We start from the raw sequence: 10881 nt of genomic DNA on the forward strand, positions 1-10881 counted from the left end.
GGCTCTCATTTCAAGGGTCAAGCCTGATGGACTCACCCCAGAGCTTCTCCCATACAGAAGTGGGGCTTCCATTCTGTCCATGGCAGCCCCCGCTCAAGGCCTCCTGCCCTAGTGAAGAAGGGGGACGTGATATAAGAGGGGTTTCCCCTAGGCTGAAAGTAGAAAGCTGACCTCTTTGGCCTGGTGGGATGTAAGAAGGATAATGGACGAATAGGAGAAGCAAGAGGTGTGTTTGGATTTCCTCTTCCTGTCCCACGTCGGGTGGGGTGTTGCATAGATAAGTAGACTGAGGGGCAAATCAAAAGCAGAGGGGTTCGTTTCTCCCTTACCCCCTGGTTGGAACTGTGGGAAGAGATTGGTGTGCAGGGTGACCCTGACACATAAGGACAGACCCTGCAAATGTCCACGTGATATAGTTGTTTAGAGGCAGGACCTGAGCTGGGGCTCCCCGGGTCTCTACATTCAATGGAAAAGACCTAGATGTTCTTGCAAGCTTCACAGCAGGATGTGCTTGGTAGTTGCGGGGCGCAGGGGGGAGGGGTGGTGGGATTGGCAGGCCACCATAGGTGTCGCCACAGTGGCCGGGGGGATGGCCAGCCTGAGCGGCCGGCCAGATGGAAGCTGCGGCCGGCATCCTGAAGGTTCTGCACCAGAGTTAACGAGGCGGGTGTGAATCAGTGAGAGCAGGCCGTCCGGGACCTGCCTGAGCCAGAGCAGGCTGGAAGGTCGCCCGAGCTGAGCACTGTGCTGCACCCAGAGGCAGAACAGTGTTCTTTATCACGCTCGTAAGGCCCTTTGCTCCCACTGGTACGCAGTCACCTAAGACCCCACGCGCGGATGCAGATGCCGTTTGGGGGAGGAGTAGAGTTAGAGAGGAAATGCGAACAACTCCGTGTTTACCTGAAGAGACTGAGTTATTTACAGAGATCGTTTTGTTTGGAAGAGATGGCTATACCATTAGGAGGTGAGTTTAAATTTTCTCACCCAGAGGGCTGCAGTTATCTGATCTCAGGCGAGCGGGTGGCAGGGCAGCAGCCCGGTGGTGGGGGCTGAGGCCACGCAGGGAGATGGGCCTTTGGAGCGCCGCGTCCGTGGTCACTGGCTGTGTGAGCAGCTCTGGCATCTTGACGTCACCACAGGGGGTCTTGGTCTACATGGGCAGCCCTAGAGCCAGTCCTGTGGTCTGGGCAGTCTGTGGCCTCCTGGCCTTGCTGGGTGCCCTGTGCTACACTGAGCTGGGAGCCCTGGTACCGGAATCTGGCGGGGGAGTATACGTACATCCTGCGAACCTTCGGCTCCTTGCCAGCCTTCCTGGTCATCTACACATCGCGGCTACCTCTCTGAGCCCTGCCGAGTATGCAGTGTCTCCCTTGTACCCTACCCTGGCCGCTCCTCACTGCCCCAGGCTGTGCTCAAGGGTGTGGCTGCCACTTGCATCCTGCTGCTGGTGCCGGTTGACTGCTGGAGCTCGCGGCCGGCCACCTCCCTGACAAACGTGTGCACAGTTGCCAAAGTGTTCTCCTTGCTGGTCATCGCTGGGCGTGGCGTGGTGCTGCTGGGCCAGGGCCGAGGCCACACCGAAGCCCTCTGTCCACCTTTCACAACACGACCCGGCAGCCTGGACAAATCGGCATGGCCTTGTCCCAGGGCTTGTGGTCCTCTGATGAGGGGAATAGCCTCGGCTCTGTGATGCAGGAGCTCAAGAATCCACAGGTGAGTCCATGACGCCGCTTCGGGGGTGCGAAATCTCTGAGCATCAGCGGCTCCAGTTATTGTTATCTGAGTTAACCAAAACCATGAGAAACTGGCTGAAGACAGGGGCTCCCTTCCAGTACTCACGGGACCTGAATGCCAGCCACTGTCTACTTTGACTAGTTTATGGGGTTCTATAAATAACTTCTCAAGTAAGCAGAGAACTTCATAGCATCTCTGAACTTCGCAGTGTCCCCAGGGTCTCATTTTGCTGCCCTGTGAAGTAGACATCATCTCATTTTCCATGTGGGAAAACTGAGGTTTAGAAAGGGGAAGTGATTTCGAGGTCACGCTGCTAGTAAGAGGCCATGCTTGATAACTCGGCTCAATATCTCCAGGATTATTCTCTCTGGAACATTTTAGTAGATACTTAATTTAGACTTGCCAAGGCATGGGAGCCACTGCAGGACATAGCAGCAATGGTTTGGGGCAGGGAAAGGGGCCAGTCCTGCCCGGCTCACCCACCTATGGACCTGGGGCGAGCTAGTCATTGCCCTGGCGGGGGATGGATTTGCAGGGCCCCTTGGGAGGCATTTGGAACATTCGGAATCTTAGGAATATTAACTCCTTGCTATAAATATATTTGCAGAGGACGCTATTTGTTTTCCTGTTCCCCTGCAGGAGTTTTAAATTCTCATAGGACGAGAACTGCCAGTGTTTTCCTCTCTGTCCCTTGGGTTGGCAGCTCTCGGCTCTCAGCAAAGGCTCCCTGGAGGGGGTTTGGGAGATGGTCGGAGGAGAAGAGGAGCTTGAAGACTGAAGTCAGAGCGCAGAGAGAGCCAGGAGTTCCGGGACCTGGTTTTTGTTCATACGTTAATGCCTCTGCTTCCGCTCTTTGTTTCTAACACGGGGTCACGGGGACTGCCCCACTTACCTCACAGGCCTTTGGAGGATGGAATGGTACCATCACTGTGGGCGCTGCCCAGAGCTCTGAGTACCGTAAACAGGTGCACAGTTGTATTTTCAGGTAAATGGTTAGTGTGTGCTAGGCTGGCTCTGGGGTGGGGTGGGGACCACAGAGCAGGGGCATCGGCTCACTATGTTCACAGGAATGAGACCCCTTTCTCTCTGAATCCAGGCCCTGGGTTCGGAGCTGCTCCAGGGAAAGAGCCATGGGCCCAAAGACAAGTGCGACAAGCTTCCATGCCACAGAGACAGGATTGGCAAGCTTTTCCCACAAAAGGTCGGAGACTTAATATGTTAGGCTTTGCAGGCCCAACAGTCTCTGGCACAACGACTCAACTCTTGTAGCATGAAAATGGCCATCAGTAAACCAATGAGTGTGGCCGTGTCGCAGTAAAAGTTTATTTACAAAAATAAGCGACGGGCTGGCTTTGGTCCGTGAGAATTAGTTTGCGCACTTGCTGTTTACTGCTGGAACTCCCTCCCCTTCCCACCTGCCCCAATCACTTTCATTCTTCAAGGAAAGCCCAGCGTAAGGCCCTGATCATTCTGGAAGTTTGGCGATGGCTCCTCTCCCTTCCCACCCCTGTCAGCCCCTCTGTACCTCCACCGTTCTGGTTGGTTAGTGGTCTCCCAGCACGTCGCCCTGTTCGCGTGTCCATGCCCAGGGACTCTGAGCCCATGGAGAAGGGGCACACAGCCCGAGGGTCCCCAGCTCAGTGCTGCGCTGTCGAGCTTGCTCTGGGGGCCTGAGAAGGACCTCACTGCTTAACGCATGGCCTCTTCCCTCTGCCTCTGCAGCGGAACCTGGTGTGGGCACTGATGTTCTCTGTTTCCATTGTCACTGGCCTGTACATCCCGGTCAACATCAGTTACCTACTGGCGTTGTCACCCAATGAGATCCTTTCCTCCGATACTAAGGCTGTGAGCTGGGGGTGAGTGAGTCACGTGATGTGGCCACCGGGCAGACGTTCAGGATGGGGAAGGATAATGCCCCATGTGTATTTCGACTTGCCTCTGACGTCTTGCTCGCTCCCTTTCCAAGTGGGGCCTTGCAGCGGTCTGCCAGGCTGCTGCCAGACTTCCCTTCCTTGATCCTTCTGTCGTCCCAGGAACGAGGTTCTGGGGGCCTGGGCCTGGCGGGCGCCCTTCGCTGTCACACTCTCAACATTCAGCTCTGCCAATGGGACGTTTTTCAGCAGAAGCCGTGTGTGCTACGTGGCTGCGAGAGAGAGGGCCACGTGGTGAGAGAGGGGGTCTGGGCTGGCAAGGTGCCGGGGCTGCAGGCGGGGTGCTGGGGCTGCGGGCGGGGTGTTGGGGCTGCAGACGGGGTGCCTTCTCCTACCAGAAGCTTTGGTGTTTAGCTCGAAGCAGGACTTCCCCTCTAAGATGTCACCCTCTCTTCCGAGAACGGGGCTCAAGCCTTCCATGCCTCTCCTTTTGAAATCCAGTCCCTTCACTTTTTAGATTTTGGGAGATCACTGTACTGGGCCACCCTACAAAGGTTGTAGGTGACGGGCATGTTTGTGCACACCAGTGGTGGGGGGCAGCGGGAGGAGTGACAGTCGCAGCGCCAATGTGTACCTTCTTGGCCTCTTCCTGGGGGCACTCTCTGTAACACTGTTAGTTTTTGCTACAGTAATGCTAAACGGCAGACAACCCCTAAATCTCAGGGCTTACAACAGCAAACATTTGATATTGCCCTTGCTGCAGGCTGGGCTTGTGTTCGGATCTTCTCTTTCCGACCGTGAATCCTTTCTCCTCTCAGGGACCCAGGCCAAAGCGGCAGTGACTCCTGGGGCATGTTTTGCCGTGGCAGGTGCAGGGGCTCCAGAGATCAGGCCCAACCACACAACCATAGGTAGAGCCGTGCTGTGTCACTCCTGCTTGCATTTCGTTGGCCAAGCCCAACATCAACGAATGAGAAACCGTAGAGGTGAGGAGAGCGAGTATTTGATGACCAATAATACGGCCTTACCACAACAGCCCGCGACCCCCCTCGGTGCTCCATCCATAGCTTTCGGCCCTCTCCCCGCTCCCGTTCCCCCTGCCCTGTCTCTTTTTCTGTCCTGGGGGTGAGCAGTAGAAAGTCAAAAAGACCTGGCCTGGTCTCTGCGTCAGCTCCCCACAATCCAGCCCCACATCCTAAGCTGTTTGAGCCTTGGCTGGCCTGGAGGGACAGGAACCCAAACCTGCACCCTGAGCCTGGCCACCCCAGGTGAGCCACAGCCCTGCATCTGAAAGCCGTGGGGCCTGGGGACTGTTAGGTTGGGCACACTGGTGTCCAGAGAGAGTTTAGTAGGGGACGAGGGCTGGTGGCTTCCCGGGACAGACACACGCTGCGGCTCCCCTGGCGGCTGCCTGACACCTGGCTTTGCTCCCAGCCCCGACTTCTGACCATGGTTCACACGCATCGTCTCACACCGGCTCCAGCTCTGCTGTTCACCGCTGCAGTGGCTTTGGTCCTGGTCATCCCAGGAAACTCCAGCACCATCATGAACTTCTTGAGGCACGTGAGACTGTCTTCCCAGGCTGAGTATCTTGTGGCCCTACATACACACGTGTACATGTGTATATAAAGACGTGTACGCACACTTCTGGAAGTCTCCTATGTGTGTGGACATTTTATGTAATATCTACACACACTTATCCGCTTCCGGAAGCCCAGGCTCAGAGCTCCCGCGCATGCACACACAGTCCAGCTGTTCTCTCCCAGTTATGGCTCCAAAATTTAATGTGCCTCCCTTCTCTTGTGCTCTGTTTTAAAAAAATTCAGTGAGACAGATGTTTCGCCAAGAGACAGACGAATTCAAGGCTTGTGTTGTCTTCGTCATTTTTTTTCTTATTCTTTTATTCCGTTGCTAAGATAACGTTAAAGAATAGTCAGGCTTTACTCACACTCCTGTAGCTCTTGTCCCTGGTGTGATTTTTTCCCTTGTGGTCTGGTCTGCATTCTGGACTGTGACCCAACGTATCTCTGTTGAACTCAGGGCAGAGCCACAGCCAAGCTGTGTAGGCACAACCAGCGATTGCATCAAAATGGGAAGATGTTCTGACCCCCTGTACCACCTTCCCTGGGGCAGAGCTGATGGGCTGTTGTGCTAACCAGCTGTAAGTTTACAACCTCGTTCAAAGCTGGTTTGACGGGAAGATTCTCACACCGACAGGCAAGCAGAATGTCTGAATGCAGAGGGAGTTCTCAGGGGGATCTTTCAAGCATCACTTTTCACTTCTTTTGTTGTCGTAAGTATAATTATTCTCCTGGAACAGGATATGCAGTGCTCGCTGTGACTTTCTTCAGAACTTTAAGCAACAGGCATGGGTTTCCTTCCCATCTTTTTCCCGTGAGAAAGAATACATCATTTGATGGTGAGAATACAATTAAATCCATGGTGACTGTAGGGGGTCCTCAGCCTGAGATCGGGGAGCATGGCCGAGAATGTCTCAGCACAGAGTGAGAATTCGACAGATTCGTTTCATCTCAGACAGTACCCAATATCTTTCATCTTGACCACCTCAAGATACGGCTTGGTCTGGATCTTGCCTCTGAGGTTAGATGGAATTTTCATTAGACCCGCCTCAGCCTCTTGACGACCCACACGCCGGAGCAGCAGCGGCCATGCTTTTTCCCACCTGTCACTAATTCTAAGGTGGAGCGATCGGCTGTGAGTGCGCCCGTCCCCGAGGGCAGCCCAAGCTTCCTTGAGATTCCACCGCTCTCTTTTTTGAGAAATGTAGACACTCTTCTGCCCCTTTGAGAGTCGTCTTCCTCTCTCTAGCCGGGGAAGTCAGAGGCTTGATCGGGAGCCACGTGGCGACTGGGCTCGTGCACATGCCCCTTTGTCCTCGAAGGCGAGGAGGCGGGAATGAGTGTCGATTCTCCAGTGCATCCGTGTCCTCGGTGCCTGGCGCTGCCTTCTCTCCTTAGTCCGTGTGGATCGGAGGAGCTGGAGGTGGCTGAAGGGCCCTGGATGAGCTTGCACCTCTGCCCCTGGTTTGAGCCTAGTAGGCCAGCCAGTGCCAGGGCCTAGTAGTGAGTGGCTCAACTTTTCCTTTCAGCCTCCTTGGCTGGGTCACCTACGGAATCACCATCAGCTGTCTCCTGTACTTGCGGATAAAGAAGAAGAACCTTCCCCGCCCTCACAAGGTAGACTTTGGGGTCAACATTGGGCTTTTCCAACCCTAGGCTGTTGCATGAGGCAGGTTGTTGGACCACAGCCTCCTTCAGGACCCAGGGGAAGAATGCAAGGGGTGTTATGTCTGGTACAGAATTTCTGTATTTCCTGGGCAGAGGGTATTGAGGGACGCCTGAGTCACAAAGCATTGACTCTGCTTGCTGGGGACTTACTTCTCCTCTGGAGAACCCCATAGGAGAACAATAGGAGACAAATGCAGGAGGGTGCATGCACCCGGTTGTATGCGTAGAGCACAAAGAAGATCGGGCTGGTCCCAAAGCCTCTACTCCCTGTAGCCCAGCAGGTGGCTCCCCTGGCCAGGCGAGGTAGCATGTCAGGGACTGGAGGAGAGGAGCTGGTGGCAGGTGGAATAGCAGGAAAGCAGGGAGGAGGGACGTAGCTCAGGGGCCATATACTACCTCCCACGCGCCTCTTCATCGTCCAGGTCTCTGTGCCCACTGCAGGTCTGCACCGTCATGCCTGCCATCGTGCTCCGTGCCTCCCTCTGCCCGGTGCTGGCACCCATCATCAACCATCCCCGGATAGAGTTCCTGTACATCCTCCTGTCCCTGCTCAGTGGATTCTTGGTCTGTTTCCGGTTTGTCCACTTCCAGCACCAGCCCAAGTGTTTGCGGATGGCCGTCCTGCATCTCCAGCTGCTCCTGGAAGATGCTCCAACAACTAAAAATGTTGACTGAAGGGCTGAACAGATATGCACTGTCCTCTTTGCTGCAGACACCTCTATCCTCACATAAATGGCCTGGCTGGCTTCATTATAGGTTGACTATGTGGAATTCTAACAAGCTAGTAAAGTACTATGACGCAGCAGTTGTGGAGTTTGGGGTTATCCACCCAGGACAGCATTCCGCCCACCCCGCCCTGCCCTCTGCACCTTCTCCTTCCATACAGGGACTCTCACAGCCACAATGAATGTAAGAGTAAACAGAATCTTTAGAGCTAGTTTCCCACTAAAGGCAATCAATCAGTATATCATCAATACCAGGTGATCTGGTCAAAGACGAAAAGGCAGAGAAACAACTCGAAGTGGATTAAAGACTTCAATGTAAGACCTGAAACTATAAAACTCCTAGAAGGAAACATAAGCAGCAAACTCTCTGATATTGCTCTTAATAATATATATTTTTGGATATATCTCCTCGGGCAAGAGAAATTAAACAAACAAACATACAAACAAGTAAATAAATAAATGGAACTACATCAAACTAAAAAGTTTTTGCACAGAAAAGGATATCATCAACAAAAGGAAAATACAACTTACTGAATGGGAGAATATATTCACCAATGATATATTTGATAAGGGGTTAATATCCACAATTTATAAAGAACTTATATGACTCAACACTAAAAAAAACAATCCAATTAAAAAAAGGGCAAAGAACCTGAACAGACATTTCTCCAAAGAGGACATACAGATGGCCAATAGACATATGAAAAAATGTTTGACGTCACTAATCATCAGAGAAATGCATATTAAACACAATAAGATATCACCTCACACCTTTCAGAATGGTATCATCAATAAACCAACAAACAGCAAGTCTTATTCAGGACGTGGAGAAAGTGGAAGTCTTGTGCACTCTTGGAGGGATTGCAAATGGTGCAGCTCCTAGGGAAACCAGTATGGAGGTTCCTCAAAAAATTAAATATAGAACTACCTTATGACCCAGCAATTCCACTTCTGGGCATTTATCCAAAGAAATCCAAAACACTAATTTAAAAACATATATGCATCCCTCTGTTCATTGCAGTGCTAGTCACAGTAGCCAAGGTAGAGAAGCAACCAAAGAGCCCATCAACAGAAGACTGGATGGAGAAAATGTGGTACATATGTATGATAGAATAGCACTCTGCCATAAAAAGATGAAATCTTACCTTTAGCGACAACGTGGATGGATCTAGAGAGTATTATGCTGAGTAAAATAAGTCAGACAGAGAAAGACAAATAACCATATAATCACACTCTTGGACTCTAAGGAACAAAATAAATGAACAAACAAAACAGAAACAGATTCATAGATACAGAGCAACAACTGATGGTTACTAGAGGAGAGGAAGGTTGGGGGATGGGTGAAAAAGATGAGGGGATTAAGAAGTACGAATTGATGGTTACGAAATAGTCATGGGGATGTAGAGTACAGCACAGGGAATTCAGTCGATAAGGTAATAACTTTGGATAGTGCCAGGTGGGTACTAGACTAATCGGGATGGACCACTTTGTAAATTACAGAAATGTCTCACCGCTATGCTGTATACCAGAAACTGACGTTAAATAATACTGAATGCCAACTGTAATTAAAAAATTAAAAAAAAAAAAAGAAGAAGAAGAAAGGAAAGGCGGAAAAACATTTAGATAAAAACGGGATGGGGAGATAGTCGCTTGGCAGAGCAGAGCGCCCGGCCTCACCCTCACTTCTCACAGGCGCAGGCGAGTCCCAGGACGTCCCACGGGCCCTGGGGGTTGTGTGGGGGGCAGGCGAGGCTGGACAATCCTGAGTTACTGCCTTTGTGCGGTGACCCATCTCTGTCTGTGACTCACGGATCCTGGCGCCGCTCACCACCGCTGGTCATCACGGCCCAGAGAGCGGCCTCTTGCATGTGAGCCTCACACAGGGAGAGATGCCATCCCGTCTCCATGGACAACCGGTCTGCTCTAAAGCTGGCGTCACCAGCTTTGCTCTCTAACACTGGGGACGTCCCCCTGGCTGGCCTGCTCTGGGAGTGTGGTGGGGCCTGACTGGGCGTCCCAGGGAGGATGTGGGGGGTCAAGTGAGCATCATTTGGCTCAGACAGATCCTGGGGGGCTCTGAGTGAGGCGTTCGGGCTTGAGTTCCGCTGCAGCTTTGGAGAGGAGAGTGATGCTCTGGCAGGTGAACGTGGCTCCTCGTCCTGAAGGAACTGAGGATGAGAACTGAGGTTGAGAACGTGGGGTGGTAGCAGCAGGTCTGAGGGGCGTGGATGGATCTGTGACCCACGGCAAGGAGGACTGGGCTGGTCCTCCTGGTTGTGGGCCAGGAGAAGGAGATGTCAGCCATGACTCAGAGTTTGATCTCTGGTGACCAAGAGTTACAGATTGCATTCCCTGGAAAGGGGTCTTGGATACAGAGATTCACATTCCAAAGGTTGATTAGGTGATTCTGTTGGGATCCCTGTGGGAGGGAAGGGAAGGAAGCAGGATTTGGAGTAGGGAGTTGAGGCACAAAGGGTGTGGACGGATCTGTGATCCACGGCAAGGGAGGACTGGGCTGGTCTTCTTGGTTGTGGGTGCAGAGAGATGTCAGCCATGACTCAGAGTTTGGGACTTGGTGAATACATTATGGTTCATGGAAATAGGCAAGCGGGGGAGAGGCAGGTTTGCAGGAAAGGGAAGCCTTTTATCTCTTTCAGTTGGAAAGGCTGAAGGATTTTCCTGTGGAGATAGTCAGGTGAGTTTGCATATCTGCAGCTCAAAAGCCACATGAAGACTAGAGATTCATATACAGCTATAAAAGTGAAGACTGAAGCCATGGAAGTGAAAAAGCGTGCTGAAGACAGACCTTTCCAAAGCCAGAAATAAGCTGTTTAAGGGAGCGAGCAACCCTGTGTCAATCTACCAGGCCCGTTTTAAACCTACCCTCACCCCCGCCGCACGTGAACGTGTGCTCTCCTCCTGCACGAGGTCACGACAGCCACGCGCCATGCTGAGGGATACCGAAGGGCTCTTAAAGATTTTTCCCCTTGACATGGGGCTGGAGGCTTGGTCCGTGCCAGGCCCAAGGCACTCAGAGGCTGGCCAGCTGCCTTGCTGTCTGGGGCTGCAGGTGCCACCTCCTGTCCTTGGAGCTGCCCCCTCCCCTAACCTGCTGCACTCAGAGTTCTGGCTCCGGGTCTGGTCTGGGTGATGTCTGAACAAACCGCCAGTGTTTGGAAAGCAGAGGAGATGTTTGGGTGCTTTGTTTCTCTGTCTTGCACCATGGCTGCCCTGGGCCTTGGCCCCGCCTGCTGGGCCCCACCTTCCAGAGCTTGGAGAATTGCCCTGGGCCTGGCTCCTGTC

The 10881-nt window shown here is 52.6% G+C and overlaps 1 pseudogene; it reads left to right on the top strand.

Moving 5' to 3' along the window:
* The first annotated feature begins 589 nt into the window (after positions 1-589).
* LOC107510823 lies at positions 590-1977 on the top strand (annotated as a pseudogene).
* The last annotated feature ends 8904 nt before the right edge of the window (positions 1978-10881 follow it).

Source organism: Rousettus aegyptiacus, unplaced genomic scaffold (assembly GCF_014176215.1).
Source record: "Rousettus aegyptiacus isolate mRouAeg1 unplaced genomic scaffold, mRouAeg1.p scaffold_m13_p_7, whole genome shotgun sequence".
NCBI classification, from domain to species: domain Eukaryota; kingdom Metazoa; phylum Chordata; class Mammalia; order Chiroptera; family Pteropodidae; genus Rousettus; species Rousettus aegyptiacus.